This window comes from Culex quinquefasciatus, chromosome 2 (genome assembly GCF_015732765.1).
Source record: "Culex quinquefasciatus strain JHB chromosome 2, VPISU_Cqui_1.0_pri_paternal, whole genome shotgun sequence".
NCBI classification, from domain to species: Eukaryota; Metazoa; Arthropoda; class Insecta; order Diptera; family Culicidae; genus Culex; species Culex quinquefasciatus.
In genome coordinates, this window is record NC_051862.1 from 149117694 (window position 1) to 149136916 (window position 19223).

At 37.8% G+C, this 19223-nt stretch overlaps 1 protein-coding gene across 1 annotated transcript in view; it reads right to left on the reverse strand.

The window, feature by feature from the left end:
- The window catches only part of LOC6038925, a 91082-nt gene extending 77403 nt beyond the window's left edge, over positions 1 to 13679 (reverse strand). Inside the window, exons 1-2 of the mRNA XM_038253268.1 lie at positions 13544 to 13679; positions 12745 to 13170 (exon numbers count right to left, since the gene is read on the reverse strand). The gene's annotated coding sequence lies outside the window, so the exon portion shown is untranslated. The remainder of the gene's footprint in view (positions 1 to 12744; positions 13171 to 13543) is intronic.
- Between the last annotated feature and the right edge of the window lie 5544 nt (positions 13680 to 19223).

Consider the following 19223-nt stretch of genomic DNA (forward strand, 5'->3'; position numbering starts at 1 on the left):
TTTTTCTCCGTGTATGGATTGTTCACTATTTCAAGCCTTCGGAAACCTTATTTTGAGTAGGAATCTTACGAATCTTGCAATGACCTATTGGTCATTCGCTTCCCTAATCTTGCAATAGATTTCTCAATAAAATCATAAACCATAGTTTTAAGCAGGGCTGCGGAGTCGGGTCATATTTCAAGCGACTCCGACTCCGACTCCGACTCCGGCTTTCTGGGATTAGCCGACTCCGACTCCGACTCCGGCTCCGGCTTTCAGATCCAACCGACTCCGACTCCGACTCCAACTCCGGCCCACCAACTCTAGCCGACTCCGACTCCGACTCCGACTCCAGCTTTCAAAAAATGGTTGGCTCCGACTCCGATTCCAACTCCACACTTATTTAAATATTTCAAAAGTTAGTTTACTATTATTTCGAAAACATTGATAAATAGGATTATTTAAAAACTCTTTAAGTGGAAAAAACCGGAAAAAAGTTTCTAGTTTCACAAATTTTAGACGTTATTGAAACAGAAATAAAAAAACGCCAGTTTTGAAGGCATTTTCAGAAGAACAGTTTGGTAATTGAATTTGGATTTATTTACTTAACCTCAAATTTTCACTAAATTGATTGAAAGCTAAAATATTAAATTGTTATTTTTTAATGATCATTAAAAGAAAGCTGGCCCTCATGGTTGATTTAACATATAAATTCAATTTGCTCACTTTTAAGTTGACAGTTATAAGAAGAACAGTGACTAGCAAAGTCACCTTGTATTTTTAAATAACAATTTTAAACGAAACTATTTTTTTTAAAGCTCCATTGAAATTTTGAAGACGTACATCGACATCACGCCAAGGCTGATGAAGTTTATTATTACAAATCAATGTATCTATAAAAATCTTCGTGGTTAGAACGTTTAAGGGATCCTTTTCAAATATCCGTGACCTAGAAAATATTTTACTTAGGAATTTTTGATTTATTTGAATTTTTGATTTTTTTTTATATATTTAAAAGGAGGCGCGCGATACTTCTTGCATCTTCACCTAAAACGAAGCTTTATAAATGGTCGTGCACCTCCATGAAAATATATGAAAAAACTTAGAGTTGGATAAAAAACAAAAATCCACAGGATAAATATTTTCTAGGTCACTGATATTTTGTTATCTTGAAATCCTGTCCTATCCTGAAACCTTGAGATTTGTTCAACGATAATTTGCAACAATATCAAAATATTTAAAAAATAGATCAACATTCTCAGACACTTTTAATTTTTTGTACAAAGTTATAAACAAAATGCGCATGTTGAGTTCCAAGTAATAGATTGTTATAATCGTTGAATATTTGTTGGAAGAGTAATCCTGTTAGTGATTTTTTTGTTTTCAATTTCCATAAATAGTGATTATTATTTATATTTTTTGATGTACCTTGTCACTTTTTTCCTGAACATTGATTTACTTAAAATCACCAAGACATTCACTATCGGGGTATAAGATGACTGTGTGTGTTCTTTTTTAAAGAAAGAACTATATAAAATTTGGTCAAATTTAAGTTAAAAGGGTACATACATATTGGCAAAAGGATGCAGTCAAAACTCAATCAAATATTTCTGACTACAAAACCAATATTGTTTTTTTAGTTAAAATGATACTACATACTTGGGTAAGAGCTGATTAACAGATTATCATTAAGTGATCTCTAAAAAAATAAAAATGGCAACGCAGCGCATGCAACTTGAAAAAAAATAAAAATATAAGAAGTTTAGTAGATTAATCTGTTTATAGCAAATACTAAAAAAATAAAAATAAATATATTTTTGTTGAATTTAAGATAACTCCGACTCCGACTCCAACTCCGGGTAATCAGAAATTTTCGGCTCCGACTCCGACTCCGACTCCAGCTAATAAAATTTAGCCGACTCCGGCTCCGACTCCGACTCCAGCTGTTCAAGTTTTTACGACTCCGACTCCGACTCCGACTCCAGGCTTCCCAAAAAGACCCGACTCCACCGACTCCGGCTCCGACTCCGACTCCGACTCCACAGCCCTGGTTTTAAGTATGTTGAACGTCAACTAAAGTGGATTGGAACAAATGGGATAAATATAAACAGCTGTTTTAACCATGATTTGTAGGCTTAGTGATTTTTCACGCTCGAAAATTGCAATTTTCACGGGGACCTCAATTTCAAAACACCAAATTTCACGCAAATTTCGCGGAACTTGAAAAATGTTTTAAAAAAACTCTGAAAATCCTATGTTTAAATCACAGAAACTACTTTTTATGCTTTATTATATATTATTCTTGAATAAACTTGGAATAAACTAAAAAAATCTTCACTAAATTTGAACGAGACACAAGAAAAATCCTCCTGATTTATGGATGGGCTCTATATATATTTTGAAACAAAATGTAGGGCACGCGTATTCTCATTTACTGACCTGCTCTTCCAATATTCAACTAATAAAGCTAAAATGTTTTCGCTCATTTGCTTCTGTTACATCATTTTACATTTTATTGAATCTCATATCAAAGCAAGATTTAACAATCTTGTCCAGTAAAAATGAGTAAAATAAATTGAATTTTCTGCGACATTTAGCTTTTTAAGCATATTTTTTTAAGGGTTTTAGCTCACTTTCAAAAACCAAATTTAAAAACAATTTGCAAATATAAAAATGATATAATATTTAACAATTTCGAAATTTTGATCCTAAATGAGAAAAGAAAACAAAAAGTAGTATTTTTAACTTTCACGGGAATCATCCACCCAAATAAACAAATAACAATAATTTGATGTTTTTAAAATGTGATTGCAGAGATAAAAAAATTCTTCATTTCATTTTGAATAAGACAAAGCACTGTAACTAATGGTGGGCTACCCCAGCATCAGTGAGACCCCCCTCTTTGCCTCAGGGTCGGCTTGTTAATCCGGAATCGGAAAGGGAAACACTCGATTGGACCAACGGACAAAACAAACCCACTTTATTCTGGTTACCAGCGTTTTATTGGCAGACTCAAGCTGCGTAGGTACCTCACTTCCTAGTTCTCCCACTTTCTTACTAACTACTCCTACCTCACACGTCCTTCTTCCTTCTTCTTCGGGCCCTTTCCGGAACTGCTGCTTCCGCTTTCTCTCCACTCTCAGCTCGCGTTCCTGGAACAACGGCTACACGCCTCCACCGACCTCCGGGACTCGGTCAACCGGGGCGGGACACGTCTTCTTCTCTCGTTGTGCGACCACTATGGGCGGTCAGCTGCTGCTCTCGTACTCGACCCTCTTCTGCGCCACCTGCCTCGACGTTCCCGAGTGTGTTGACGGACTCTGGGACTACGGCGGACGAATCCACCGGTCTGCCTGGTTTCCGGCGTCGGTTGGTGTAACGGCTGGCGAGGCTGGCGTCTTATCTCGCGACGGTTGGTCGACAGACCAAAATGGCGGCGTCGCGAGGGCGGTTCCCACACCGGAACGGTGTCGCGGGCGATCCTCGTGCGTGAGCGATCGTGCTCGGCGGTACTGGGTACCGCGCGGGGAATACCGCGGGTGTCGGGTGGCTTACGGCGGACGGATGCGTCTGTGCCGGCCTGTACGCGAAGCGTACGAACACCGAGGGGTTCTGTGGGCACAATGGGACGGAAATTAGCGATGGCGGAGGGAGGTTGGACGGCGACAGATCGGGGAAGCAACGACATTTACCTGGATGTCCACAAATCAACGCAGGCTCCTCCTGCTTGCGTCCGGATCTCCAGATCGTCGGACGGCTTTCCTCCGGGATGGCGTCTACCGGATCTACTTCCACTTCACTTCCGAAACTTCACTTTTGAAACGGTGATATTACGGGTATCGACCGTTCTTGTACAAAATACCAGGCAAAGTGACCGTTGCAATGGCGGGGTTTTCCCAGCGATCCTCAACCTCCCCCTTCTGGACTCCTTTGTCCCATCGTCCCATCGTCCTGATCATCGCCGCTACCCAAGGTGGGCGTTTGCGATGATCTCGTGCGCTCCTAGCGGTGACTAGCGCAACTAGCAGTGCAGCGTTGGTAGCGTCCGTAGGGGCTGGACAGCTACGCTAGTAGGTCCGTCTGCCCGCAAGCCTTCTCAAGTGCTCCCTCCGTTACTTGCCGCGGAACAAACGATCGCACTAATCTTGGGATGCAAATACCATAGGTTACAGCACGATTCTTTTAATTTCTTTCAAAACTAAATATACCTTTCAAATAAAATAGCAGTTAACTTTTTGTTACAGCGAATGAAAATATTACTAAATTTAGTGAGTTTCTAAAAAAGCAAAAAAATCAGAACATTTCTTCAAATGGTTCATATCAAACTTTTTAATTGAATACTAATAAAATTTAATTAAATAGTCTTTTTAGATGAAATATTTATTACGTTGTTATTTAAAAAAAATGATTTGAGAAAATTGATAAATTTCACGAATTAAGTGCCGTCCACTAAATCGTCAAAAATCACTAACCCTATATTAGTAATTAAACCAGTATATTCATTCGCTTAATTCTACAGTAGTTCATAAGATTATTTTTATTCCTTTTTGAGTTTGATAAATTATTTTGAGAAAAATCGTTACATTCTCACACAAACATATAATTTCACGGGATTTCGCGGAAAAAGCCAAATTTCGCGGATTTCACGCTGTCCGCGAAATCGTGAAATTTCACTAACCCTAATGATTTGGTAAATATTTTGGTTTTCATTGCTGCTTTCGTTTAAAATAGATACAAACCTATGACCTTCTCTTTCAAAACTTAAACATTTTCTTTTCAATTACTACTAAAAAAATATTATTTAAGCTTTAACAACGTTTTTCAACCTTTTTCCACCAGCCTCGAGACATCGCTGCTGTCATCGTTTCCATTCGTATTCTCAAGTTACTACAACAGGTATCGCGTACCTACGTCCGCAGCTCAAATCCCCCGAGAGCCTAGAGCCCTCGTTTTCTCGAGAGACTCTAGATCGTTTAACGACTGGGCCGCGCGCGTAATGCCTGAGCTATTACGACAACACGAGACTCACGACGATGATTGTACACATTTTTGTTCCTCCTCCCTACGGGCTGGCAAACGCCAAGTTTAGGCTTTAGCTTACGCGCATCCAAACAACCCCGAGTGTGTGTGTCATGTGTGCGTACGCAGCGGATTCTGAGCTGCCCCCCTCCTCGAGAGGTATTCGAACCCACTCCTTTCGTTAGGCGCACAAGTCACCTCCTGTATTGAATCTGGCCAGAGTATACTTTCAAAAAGTACACTAACCCCCGCAAGACTTCGATTGCAACTTCGTTGAGTGTGGGGTTCTTTTTGAAAAGGTTCCTTATTGCTTGCGTTCTTGAATGGGTTTGTCTGTCCTTTTTAATGTTTGATAGCTGATTTTGTGCGGAACTAGAGTGGGTTTGGATCAGCTCCAAGATTACACAAATGGTTCGTGCTCGGACTGACCGTCAAAACGTAATGGGTTTTACTTCTTGATAGACATCAAACAGAAGGGGACTGGGTAGGGCACACCCGGAAATCCTTAATAAACGATAGCTGCCCGCGCACAATTACGACACACGAATGATTGGTTTGAGTTCTAAGCTGGTCTCCTGGTTGAGATGGACCTAGATTTCCCCCTCACGCATAGTACGCGTACACAGTCTAATCGAAGCATGATTTTCCAATCATACACCGCGCAGGGAACTGCATCCGCATGCAAACAGACCGTGAAGGTGTTCCTTGGGGCTCGACGACGAGAAACTAGTTTTTTTTCTCTCCTTTGTTGAACAGTTGACTTTCCGATAGTACGATGTTCAGTTATTTTTGTTCTACGGAAAAAGGTTTTTGCCTTCCTCACCTCAATGAGGAAAGGCTATAAAATCACTCGAAAAATGAACTTTTTTATTAGACCTCGTAGACCCACCTTCACGTATACCTATCGACTCAGAATTAAATTCTGAACAAATGTCTGTCCGTGTGTCTGGATGTGAGTCCGTGCACCGAAAAATATGCACACGATTATCTCCAGATTGGCTGAACCGATTTCGACCGTTTTGGTCTCATTCGATCCGTCTTGGGGTCCCACAAGACCCTAGTTAATATTATGAAGTTTAGTAAAGTACTTCAAAAGTTATGTTATATTTCGAATAAAGTCCGGAAGATTGTAAAAAGGGTGGTTTTTGTAAGAAAATCCGTCATGCTATACATTAGCGTGGCTCACGGATATATGAAAAAGACAAAAGTGTTCAATTTCGAACGCCTCGACCGGAATTTTGTAGCAATATGGCCCCAGAATATAACCTGAAATTTTGAGCGTATTTGGTTAAGGTTTAGTACTTCCACCATTGACCTGAAGTTAGTATGGAACTTCTAAAAATTTACTATGGGAAATTTTCACTTTTAACCTCTTCATAGAGAAAGTTTCCCAAAGCCCAATCAAAAGTTCCTATTCTCAGGTTTCTTATAGTTTTTGATCCGGGGAACAACTTTGTAGAACATCGCAAAGCGCTAGTAATTGATCCCGAAAAGATACAGGATATTTTTTGGAGTACGAAAACAAAATTCAACGTTCTCTAAAAATTTGTCTGTATCTTTCCGGGATTAATTCCTAGCGCTTTGCGATGTTCTACAAACCCGAGCAGACGGAAATAACTTGGGAAGGTCAGTTTTTGATATTGTGAGAAGATCGAAATATGTTATTGGGATGATCGGATTAGTTGTGAAAATAACAAAAATCAATAACAAAGATTTGTTCGAAGAATAACTTAAACTGTTATTATGTTGTTATTGCAATAACAAACCAATAACACAGAAGGAATCATGAAGGAATAACAAGATTTGTTATTTTGTGCGGAGAGGTGGAGCAGCATAATAACAAAAAATGTTATTGAACTGGTATGTCTCCATAACAAAAAAAGTTATTGTTTTGGTTTATTTGTAATTTGCAAATAAACCTGCAGTTGCCATAACTCCTCTGTACTAGTCAGGGCTGCAGAGTCGGGTACCTCCAAGCGACTTTGAATCCATACTTTGAAGACAACTCCGACTCTGGATGCAGGATATGACGTCAACGACGACTTCAGCTCTCTAAAAATACACGACTTCACGGCTGGCGACTCCAAGTAAAAGTTGCTGAAAATTTGCTGAATCCGATGCAGTCTCCGAGGTCTCACTCCAGCTCGAACTTCAACGTCAGCTCCGACTTCCTGGCTCTATGAAAATAATAACAGTTTTTTTTATTCACACATCAAAAATTCTCATTAAATAAATCAATTCCGTTAGGGAATAAAACAAAATTAAAAAAAATGAACTCTCAAAAGTTAATTTTATCGGATTAATTTTAAATTGAAACCCCATTTCATGGTGAAATAAATGACCCCGATAAAATTGGTCAAAATTATTTCATAGTTCTAGCCAATTTTAGCAAAGTCCCTTAGGGGGTATATCAAATAATTAAAAAAAATCAACTTTCAAAATTTCAACTTTTCAGAATAATTTTAGCTTAAGGACCCCATTTCATGGCCAAAATAATGACCCTGACGAAATTGGTCAAAATTATCCCATAGTTCTAGCCAATTTTAGCAAAGTCCCTTAGGGGGTATATCAAATAATTAAAAAAATCAACTTTCAAAATTTCAACTTTTTAGAATAATTTTAGCTTAAGGACCCCATTTCATGGCCAAAATAATGACCCCGATGAAATTGGTCAAAATTATCCCATAGTTCTAGCCAATTTTAAAGAAAGTCCTCTAGGGGGTATATCAAATAATTTGAAAAATCAACTTTCAAAATTTCAACTTTTCAGAATAATTTTAGCTTAAGGACCCCATTTCATGGCCAAAATAATGACCCCGACGAAATTGGTCAAAATTATCCCATAGTTCTAGCCAATTTTAGCAAAGTCCCTTAGGGGGTATATCAAATAATTAAAAAAAATCAACTTTCAAAATTTCAACTTTTTAGAATAATTTTAGCTTAAGGACCCCATTTCATGGCCAATATAATGACCCCGACGAAATTGGTCAAAATTATCCCATAGTTCTAGCAAATTTTAGCAAAGTCCCTTAGGGGGTGTATCAAATAATTTAAAAAAAATCAACTTTCAAAATTTCAACTTTTTAGAATAATTTTAGCTTAAGAACCCCATTTCATGGCCAAAATAATGACCCCGACGAAATTGGTCAAAATTATCCCATAGTTCTAGCCAATTTTAAAGAAAGTCCTCTAGGGGGTATATCAAATAATTAAAAAAATCAACTTTCAAAATTTCAACTTTTCAGAATAATTTTAGCTTAAGAACCCCATTTCTTGGCCAAAATAATGACCCCGACGAAATTAGACAAAATCATCCCAAAGATTTAAACATATTTAACAAAAGAAAAAATAATAACAGATTGTGTTATGGACACTTAGAAACTTTTCCATTTGTGCGATTTATGGTAATTTTATTTCTAAGTCAGTATACCGAACGAATACCAAATTTTGTTATTAGGAGAGTTTTTGAAATGTATAACATTTCCTCTTCTCAGCGTGTTATTAAAATTTTTCAATATAATATCAATTCAATACCAAATTTTGTTATTTTATCAGAAACTGTTATTATATTTTCTTCTTGAAGTTGAACTTCAGGATAAAATAATAACACTTTTTGTTATTTTAACAGGATTTGTTATTGAAATATTATTAATTTTGTTATTACCGTCTGCCCGGGAAGTTGTTTCCCGGATCAAAACCTATGAGTAACCTCTATTCTGAAAAAAATCATACGGCATGGGAAAACTTTCTCGAAGAAGAGTTAAAAAGTTGAAAATAAATAAATTAAATTTATTGAAATTTCTTTATAACTTCAGATTAAGAGTGGAACAACTAAACATTAACAAAATGCGCTCAAAATTTCAGGCTAGCTTCTGCGGCTATAATGCTACAAAATTTCGGTCGAGGCGTTCGAAATTGAACACTTTTGTCTTTTTCATATATCCGTGAGCCACGCTACTATACATTTTTAAAAAGGAATTTAAAAGACCTTTCCAACGAGCCCAAAACGTTGAAGATCTGACAATCCTATCAAAAGTTATAAGCACTTAAGTGTTATTTATGCACTTTTTTAGGCCGGATCTCTGATATTTTGATAAAAATAAGTCTTTTTATACTCTTTTTTGAGGCTCTGTAGTGAATGTGAATGTAAGGAAGGCACCACCCACCTAAAGGTGGATTAAGCAACTTTTTTTTTCTCAAATCATCGCTGTCGTGTTAACTTGTCACACGTCGCTTTTTGACGTTCCGAAAAAAAACGCGTTATAATGTTTGCATAAACAAAAACGAGAGCACGCAATGTTAACAATAACAAACACGTTATGTTTGGTTTACCATTCTGTGCATTGTCCTCAAGTTTGTTTGAATTTGGTTGCTGGAGTCCCCAGTTATAATTGAAAAATTACAAATATTTACGGTAGTCAAGCTCGTTCTTGTGTCAAACGCGTTTTGACCTGAAGTCCCTTTGCCCTTTGTCGCACTTACATCAATTTTCAGAGTGTGTCAAGATAGCACGACAAGATTGAAACTTCTTTCATATGAAAAGTGGTTTTTATTGAATAACTCAGGATTGAAATCGAATTTTGGGGATCTGTGAAGGTCAAAAGGTGAAGCTGCACAAAATTGTTTTGAAAGTATCGGGACTACGGGACTAAGAGCTTACAGCTAAAAAATAAAATCTATAATTTTTCAGGACATTTTACTTAACATATCAAAAAAGGGTAGTATCTATCAACAAGATTCCGAGATATAGTTTTTTGAAAAAAAATATCGGAATTCAGTACATTCATTCAACATAAATCACCATTAGGCCGTTGCAAATATTTTTCAAAGTTTATGTCCCCCCCCCCCCCCCCCCCTTAAAAGTTGGCCTGAAAAATCTGGGGGCAAAAAAAATATTTTTTCGAAAAACTTCAAAATTTTAATGAAAATTAATGTTTAACCAACTGAAAACCAGTTAAAATCCATTTTCCCGCGTTTATAATCGTATTTAGCATATTTTAGCTCCTTTGAAAACATTTTTAATTTTCATGAAATATTAATGTACAGTCCCACAAAAAAAAAAATTTTTTTTTGGGAAAGAAAATCTGTCAATACCTCGATATTTTCAAAACTAATGATTGGAAAGCATCTGTACGCCTGTAAAAAGCATTTTAAAACACTTTTTTCATCCAAATGTTGAAACCTAGGCTTGTAATTTCAATTTGTAAATTTTTTTTATTTTTTGCCCCCCCCCCCCCCCACGACTTTGGTCAGAGCCGAGGGACATAAACTTTGAAAAATATTTGCAACGGCCTTAGGGTGCCCAGAAAAAATTACCCTCTGCTTTTTTCTATTTTTCCAACACAAACTCCACCTTTGAGTACGTATGAAATGTCATTTTTCCATTACTCCTGAGTAGGTTTTGTCAAAGGTTTTATCAAGGCTTTGAGGATGTTGTTAGGATTCAGTTGTAAAGCCTTGAACTCCTATGTAGGTTTTGTAAATAGGCCGTAACAACCTTTTGCGGAGGTCCTTTTGGGTTTTAAGTGGGGTTATCAAGGTTCTGGGGAGTTTGTTACGACTAAGGGGTTTTAATGTTGGTTTTGGCTGATAGGTTTTATAGCGGTTGTGACAGCTTTGATAAAGCCTAAAATGTTAATTAGGTAAAACAGGTCAAGGAACAATACTCAGCTTGTGGAGCGAGGTTTTGAAAAATAGTCCCATATTCTGGGCACCCTAATCACCATGCGTCTTCAGAAATGTCCTGAGTCCTGCTAATAGAAATTCTCCATTTTGTAATGTTTTAAGACAGCGATTCTCAACGGGGGTACCGGGCCTACTTGATTTACATGGCAGGGGGTACCAGCCTAGAAGAAGGTTGAGAATCGCGGTTTTAAGTAAAACATCCTGAAAAATCATACAAAAATGTTTTCAGCTATGAGCTCTTTGGCCCCAAACCTTCAAATCAGCAACCAAAGTTTCCAATTGATCTTTAAGTGTATTCAGCCATGTTTTTGAAGTAGATCAGTATTTTTCATTTAAAATCCAAGTAACCACATTTTTTTAAACATAGCGAGCAAAAATTTGTTCAGCCATTCAGAGATATGATTTTTTAGTGTGTTTTTTTGCGAAAAATGTAAAAAAAAACACATTTTTTGTAACCATTCTAATTCGGATAGGATCACCCTAATCGCCAAACAAAAAAATACGGGTCTCAGTATTTTATTTTGACCGAGCCACGTAGCCTAGTGGTAACGCTCCCGCCTAGTAAGCGGTAGATCGGGGTTCAAATCCCGGCTCGGACCAACGCAACTGGTGATCGTTTCTCTTCTGGATTCGATTGCTTAGTAAAGGGAAGGTAATGTATCGTCACAAACTGGACCTTATCACGACACCTTAGGAAGGCGACCAATGGAATGTTAACATTAACCCTAACATGCTAACATTAAGTTGAGAATGAAACTGCCACTGAAACCGCTTTGTAAATGCCGGCCCCGATACTCTTCAAGGGTGTTCCCCTCAGGAACTGGGAAAGATTTACTTTTTTTTCAAATAGGAGCACTTTTGATCTGGATCCTGCTAATTTGAATCTTGAGAAGAGATTTTCTGATCGATTTGGTGTCTTCGGCAAAGATGAAGGTTATGCTTATGATTAGGCTTTTCTGGGCTGAAAAAATAGGAACACGGAAACAAATCTCGATCTTTTTTAAGTGGTTACATACATGTAAATCGTAAAAAAAAACAAATGTTGGTATGAGCACACACCTTAACTTTTTTTTTAATCTGTTTTCAGGGTATTCAAATATACATTTTCATCAAGTAACAAAACTAACTTGAAGACATTTGGATGTATCAATGCCGAGATATAGCTATTTGGAGTAAACAGTTTGAAAAAACGGGTGCCACGATATCTCAACACTGCCTTGACCAAATCGGCTCAAAATTTTAGTGAAGACTCGTTCAACAGAATTTTGTCTATTCAATCTCGAGATATCGTGGACCCCGTAAATCAACTCGGTGTATCGATAAAACGCTCAGAAAGTTTAACAGTTCGCTTTGCACATGGCAAAATTTTAAACTTAAGTCGTCTGTAACTTAGTTTAATCATGAAATAAATTCATTAAACTTTCAGGAGTGATAAAAAGTCATCTTTTTGTAGATTTATTCAATTTGCTGTAATATGATATATTGTGATTTTCTCCATGTATGTCACCCCTTAATTGGCCTGGAGTTGTGAATATTGTTGAACATTACTGAAATCACTTTAAGATGCAAAATCAAACTAGCAATCGTTTCAAGTCAAATGAGGTTTTAGCCTAAACTTTTAGGTGATATTTTTCGCATAGGACCCTTTGAAAAGTACTCTAGATGGTGTCTTTATTTCTATAACGATCTCACTGCTAATTCATGCGTCGAACCTGAGGCTCGAGAAGGTAACAAGAAAAAAATCCGTAGGTGACGAACCTGCAGAATAATTTTAAATGTTTTTTTTTATTTTTTAAAAAAAAGGTTAGTTTAAAAATTACTCATCTTAATCTCTTATTTCACCGAAACACTTTCAATTCCTCGCAATTTAACTCGATGACTTTGTCAACTCTTCCTACAAACTCTTCCTTCCAATAAGGAACCGAAACATTTCGCTCGCTCGATTTCCCCCCATTTGCATAGCAAATTGAGCGCGCAAAAAGAAGTGACTTCACTGACTCGCTATACAAAAACCGTAACAAAAACAAAACAGCCCATTTCCCTCCGCACTTCTTGACTTACTTGTCCGTATGTGTGTAACTGCAGCAGCAGTTGTTGAGTTTCCAACTCGGCAGAATTCACTGTGCTGATCTCTCGACGAAGACGACTTTCGGGACGGACGAAGTCACCCATCCAAGACTTTGACGACAACTTCGGTGTTGGCCGGAGGATTGCATAAACCTCCACGCACTGCACTTTGAAATCACATCGAATTGATTTTCATTTTTGCTTTATTTTCGTTGACTTTTTTTTTCTTGTTGCGTCGACTTCACGCAAGGAACTTCCGAAAATATAAAACTGTTTCGATACACTTCTTTCTTCTTGTTTTCGAATTATCTACTCTGTTTTCACGTTTACACACTCTTTGGTCGCTTTTTTTCTCTTAATTCATGTATTGGACCGTGATATAAACCGATTTCTCGCCGTAGAAGAGAGCACAGTTTCTTCCTACACCCGAAAGGAAAAAAAAATCACTCAGCTTTTTTTTCGGTGAACCACGACAAACACAGGCGAGAAACCTCCTCTCACTGAGGTACGTTTCACTTTTTCGGAAAGGAACCTCAGCTTGTCAGCCTGAACCCGAACGACAAACTTTCACAAAACTCGGAGTTCTTTCCTCTCAAACAGGCGCTCCACACTGAATGGTTCCCGTTGTTTCAGGCGGCTCTGCCAGCTTATCACCGGACCTTATCAAAACTCCCACGAAAAATTCAAACAAAAACAGGACTTTTCCCTGCTCCTTAAGCCAAATATACACAATTTCTTAGGGTAACCTCTCGCGCCCGCACACACAACTCCACACACACACACGAACCCAAACCTTGTCCTGACACACGAACGAAATGTCTCCGCGGAACTCCGCGACGGCGACGACGTTGACGACCGGAGACCAAGACTTGGAATGAAAACCCGTAGTTTCTTCTTCGTACGATGGCCTGCATTCCACAGACACACGACCTGACGACGACTGCAGCAGCTCAACGCTGTGTTTGTACAATCGATCTAGCGAAAACTTTGTTCGCGGCAGCACCACACACAGGTGAGAGGAACGGTTCGGTTACCTGGAGGTTGCACGCAGACCAGCAAAAAGGTGGTGAACACCTGCGGTGGAAACCTCCTCGCGACGAGGAGTAGCAACTTATGTTGAAAAGCTTATGTTCAGCTGAGAAGTCGCGATGTGGTGAGAGTTGCGATGTTGCGAGCTTTAACGGAAGCTTGAAAGCTTTAGAGCTTTTTTTCCGTTAGGGGTGGAAGTCGACGTTGCCTTGCCAGCGAGGTAACCACTCGGTGGAGATGGTTATTTAATGTCGCTAGGATTTTTTTTATGATTCCTAACAAACCTAAGAAACCAATCCCTTCTTTAAAAAGTGAAGATAACATTATATCAACTTATGACGAAAAAGCTAAAAAGCTTGATCAGCAGTTGAGACTGCCCATTACTAAAATTTGTAATGGAAATGTGTTGAGTCCCATTGGAAATCAATTTTTCGTTCAATGAGGACCTTAATTAAATTGAATTTAGTTTCAAAAAATTAAGAAAATTTAAATTTTCAGCAATATTTTGAATAGGCATATTTTTCCAGTAGTTGGGAAAATGCCAAAGGCTGAGTGATCACTCTAATCCCATTTTAAGATTCGCGTCTTTTTCCCAACATTTCAGGAACCTTCAACAGCTGTTTTAGTAATATTGCCGCCTAATATGAAAGAAAAACTTTTATGTTGAACGTGATCGAAGTCTTCAAGATGACGAGACACGACAAGGACATCAAGTATCGTGATCCACTGTACCTGGTTCATCTCGACAACGCCGTCTGAGCTGAAGGCAGTTCTGGAAATTTTCATCGTGAATGAAGCATTTCCATTCGAGCAGTTTTTGCTTTTTTCTACAATGTATTTCTTATGGAGCGAACTGTCAAAAACTGCTCGACTGCGGGTGCTCCATTGGGAACGTTTTCGTCCAGTGCACCGTGACGTGACACAATGTTCGAACTGTTTGCAGTTTGGACATGGTGGAAGGAACTGTTTCATCAAGAGTCGTTGTGCAACCTGTGGAGGTGAGCACAAAACTCAAGCTTGCAACACAATCAACGAGAACAACGAAGCCAAGTGCTTCAATTGCGGTGGCGACCATTCGACCAAGAATCGAAGCTGCTCAAAACAAGCTGAGTTTGTAAAAATTCGGCATCAAGCGACGACGAGGCACCAACCAAATCGTCACAAAACACCACCAGCATTGCCGTTGAATCAGCGACAAAAAGTTGCAGAGAATACAATACCTCCTGGCTTCAGTCAGCAACCGAGGGAAAACCAACCAGCATCAATGAATGAAGGCAGTAGTGACCTGTTTTCACCTCAAGAACTTCTGAACATTTTCATCGAGATGACAACAACACTGCGTGGTTGCAAAAGTCGTGCGGAACAAGTAAGAACCCTTGGAGCATTCATCTTGAAATACAGTTCGTAGTTTACTCGTTCTAATGATTTTGAATATTTCAATGAATTTACTTTTTTTAGTTTTAAGTTAGGATTAGTTGTTAAAGTGATTTTCCTTTTTTACCCATATGTATTCAATTCAATGCAAAAATATAAAACAATACAAATCAGTTAATAACAAAACAAAAAATACAACAAATATGAAGAGCATTAAGCCATACCACTTAGCATGTAAAAGAAATGTAATTATTCTAAGAGAGTTCAGTAAAGATATATTTAGATTCAAAAAACCCGATTTAATCCCACCAGGGGTGAGATGGAGCCTTTCTTACTAAAGAATATAACTTCTCTCAATTCACAACATCGACTTGATACTAAAAATCTTATGATGAAAGCAAGGTATTATTAATGATGTGTTTTCTAAAAGAAATTGAAAACACAATTTTCACCTATCGAATATTTTTAATCGTACAAATTCTTAGCTTCCAATGCGCAAGTGACGACACACACCGCGGTTTTGGTTTTCTAGTTTTGGTACGAGCCCAAAAACCGAACAAAGCAGGCGCAAAGCAAAACCGAGTTAACCGCACAGTGGGAAGCTTGCCATTCAGCGTTTACGAAAGTGAGAGAGTCAGAGATAGCTATTTTTACAACCGCACCACTACACACTCAATCGCAATACCTTAGGTAGATAGCCATTGGCGTCGCGAGCATTGAAAACTTTGAAAACGATATAAAGCTTAGAAGCTTCGAAAGCTGCTATTGGAATCCAATGAACTCTGTTTAATGAAACGACACGACAAATGAAGCCTACTTAAAGGCGATTTTAGGAGCACACGGGAAACAAATTGATTGTACCCGGATGAATGTCCTATGTCAAAAAAGTTTTTGCATTAACATTGGACAGTTATGCAAAAACGGACAGAGCAAAAGAAACCGAAAAGCTACGATATCTTACATGTTGAAGGAAACATCGGCAGACAAGCTACTACGAACGAGTATAAGTCGAGCCGAAACTTATGCGCCAGCATTCTCGCGCCAGTATTCGAAGCTCAACTTGACAACTTGTCGACAGCGTCGAAAATCGATGCAGTGTGATTTTTTAGCGATTTTTCGGTTTAAAATTCATGCTGAATCGACATATTTAAGCTGGAAATGACGTCCTGGCTTAAAGTAAAACCTATACCTTTCTTTAGTAAGAAAGGCAAAAAGTAAATCGTTCTAAAAATTGCTCGGGATTGCCGATCGATGTCAAATTTGTTTCAGATGCTCACTCATGGTCTGTACTATGAATGTAGCAAGAAATTTCGAATAAAATCAGAAATGAAAAATGTTGGCGAAGGTCACCAGGTGGGCTTTTACCTTTTTTTAGGCATTTTGTTTCTTATGGTAGGTCAATCAAACGGCTCTAACTCCAGAACCATATTATGAATCTGGATGAAAATTTGGGAGGTTGTAGAGCTCAAAAAATGCAATTTTTGAGATAAATAAAAGATATGAAAATGAAAAAATTGGACCATATTTTCATTTGGAAACTGTGTATTTTCTGGAAAAGTTTGGCCGCATCCGAAAACAGATGGATAATTCGAAATTTGCGCGGCAACTCGCCCAGGTTCAGCACACTAGCTTTCATCTGCATTTAGGAGAATCGAAATCGGATTTATGGGAGCTGAGAACGGCGCGACACAAAATTTTGCAAAATTTTACCACATACGAACATCACTCGACCTCCACGGAATTTATTTTCTCAAAATTCGAGGGTTCGAGATAGACGAGTTCTATCAAGGTGAATCGATAGAGCGTCGAAAATCGATGCAGTGTGATTTTTTAGCGATTTTTCGGTTTAAAATTCATGCTGAATCGACATATTTACGAAGCTGGAAATGACGTCCTGGCTTAAAGTAAAACCTATACCTTTCTTTAGTAAGAAAGGCAAAAAGAAAACTTATTTCAACTTAACAGTGACAGAAATTCAATCTGAACACGATGGAGCAATCACAAAAAATGTCTTACACACTGATACCAAATTTAGTTTGACAGAAAATGTGGAAAGAAAAAGCGCGACAAGAATTGAAATCGCTCGTTTCAATTTAGTGCCATGGTGACAATAACTTTTTATTATTATAAACTGTTTATGTTTTTGATAAGCTCAGCGCTTCTGGGTACGGGCAGCCTTGTTTTTTCGCGATAATTTTCGTCTCTTTTGTGTCGCTGTTTGTGTGCACGGGGTGATTGGTCATAATAATTGAATAATGCTTTCGTAAGTGCAGTGCTTCTGGGGACGCGCAGTCCTTTTTTTCGCGATAATTTTCGTCGTAAATGATCGTAAAAATTTATTCCAACTGGCAGTTTTAGTATTAACTCATCAAACTATCGATTTTATGAAGAGTAAAGCGTCATTTATTTACAATTTTTGAAATTTGCTCGCGTTATCTAAATTGTACAAACAGTAAACATATACTGATAAGTCCAGCCCATAGCACTACTGCTCGGTTGGCACGCGTTCGATTAAAAAACTTTTTAATTAATCAATTATTTGTCTTTCCGCAGCCGGCTGCATAAGATTTAAAATTTTCAACCGATAAACAAAATGCTCATGCTCACATCACTGCCACTCGTGAATCTTAACCTCATACCCATCTACTAACACCCTCAAAACTCATGTGATACTTTGTGGCCGGCTCCGGTATTGATCAGCATGATAGGGGCCTTTGAGAAGTTGCGAAGCGAGGAAAGATAGCATCCACTCATCTTCCACGGCTCGTGGATGTAACTTCTGGAGGTCCTGGTCAATAACGGAGTAGCAACTGCGGGTGGGCACCTATGCTAGTGCTTATGCTTATGCTTATGCTTTACATTTTTTTTTAAATTATTATTGCAAATCAACTATACGGGTATATGAAACATTTTCTTGCAATTTTTCATTGAAATGTTGAAAATGTTGTAATTTCAATTTTTATAATTCTTTTACTTTTTTGCCGTCCCTCGACCATGGCTAGAGTCGAGTGACAAAAACTTGTGTCCCTCGGCCTAATTGTTGGGAAATATAAATATAAATAAACTTCAAGTGATAGATGTATTTTAAATTCTTTAAAATTAAAATTATATATTTAGCTCGCAAGCTCATTTTAGCTTCAAATTTGGCCCGGCAGCCAAAAACTTTGAGCACCCCTGATTTAGAACTCATTTTGACGGTGCATTTAAAAACATGTTGCATCGCAAACATCATTCCTAAGTCACAAACCACCGCAGTGAGTCAAACAGTGACGACGTTACGAAGGTTGCAAAATTTGATTTTTTTGCAATTCCGTCGTGAAACCACTTACTTTTCCTGTCATTCTTGAACGACGAGATAGCCTACTTTTCTGTACCAAAAATAACAGAATCGAATAGCAACATTTTTCAAAATAAAAGCTGAAAAGTTCTACTTTTCAGCACTCATATGGGTGCTGAAAAGTTGAACTTTTCAGCACTTGTTTCGAAAAGTAACACTTTTTAACATTTTTTTTGATTTAAGCGATTTATTGACAAAATACATGAAAATTTGACATAAAATTTCACTCAGTGTGTGTTTTTTGGAATTGCAAAAAATGTTGTATGGAACTCGTTGCAAAACTTGATTTTTTCAGCACTCTTCGTTTTTATCCAACTCGGTGAATCTCGTTGGATAAATGTACGACTCGTGCTGAAAAAATCCTCTTTTTGCAACTTGTTGCATGAACTATTTTAAACCCTCGTCGTATTTATCGAACTCGGCAGAGCCTCGTCTACGAATCGTTCTGAAAAAATCATCATTTTGCAACTAAATGCATAAACTATTGCAATCAGGCTCGATTATCCGAAGGTTGGTATCGGACTACAAATAATCGAATCACAAAGAAATGTATTTTTTACATTTTTTGTGATTCGTGAATCCGAATATTCGATTATCCGAAGTACACTTTTCCAAAGCCTTCGGAAATCAAAAATGGAGTGTATTCAAAATTCAGATTTCGAGGGAAATGAATTTTTCTCTAAAAAAAAGATAAAAGATAAAAGATCTAACTTTTTTAGAAATAAATAAAACA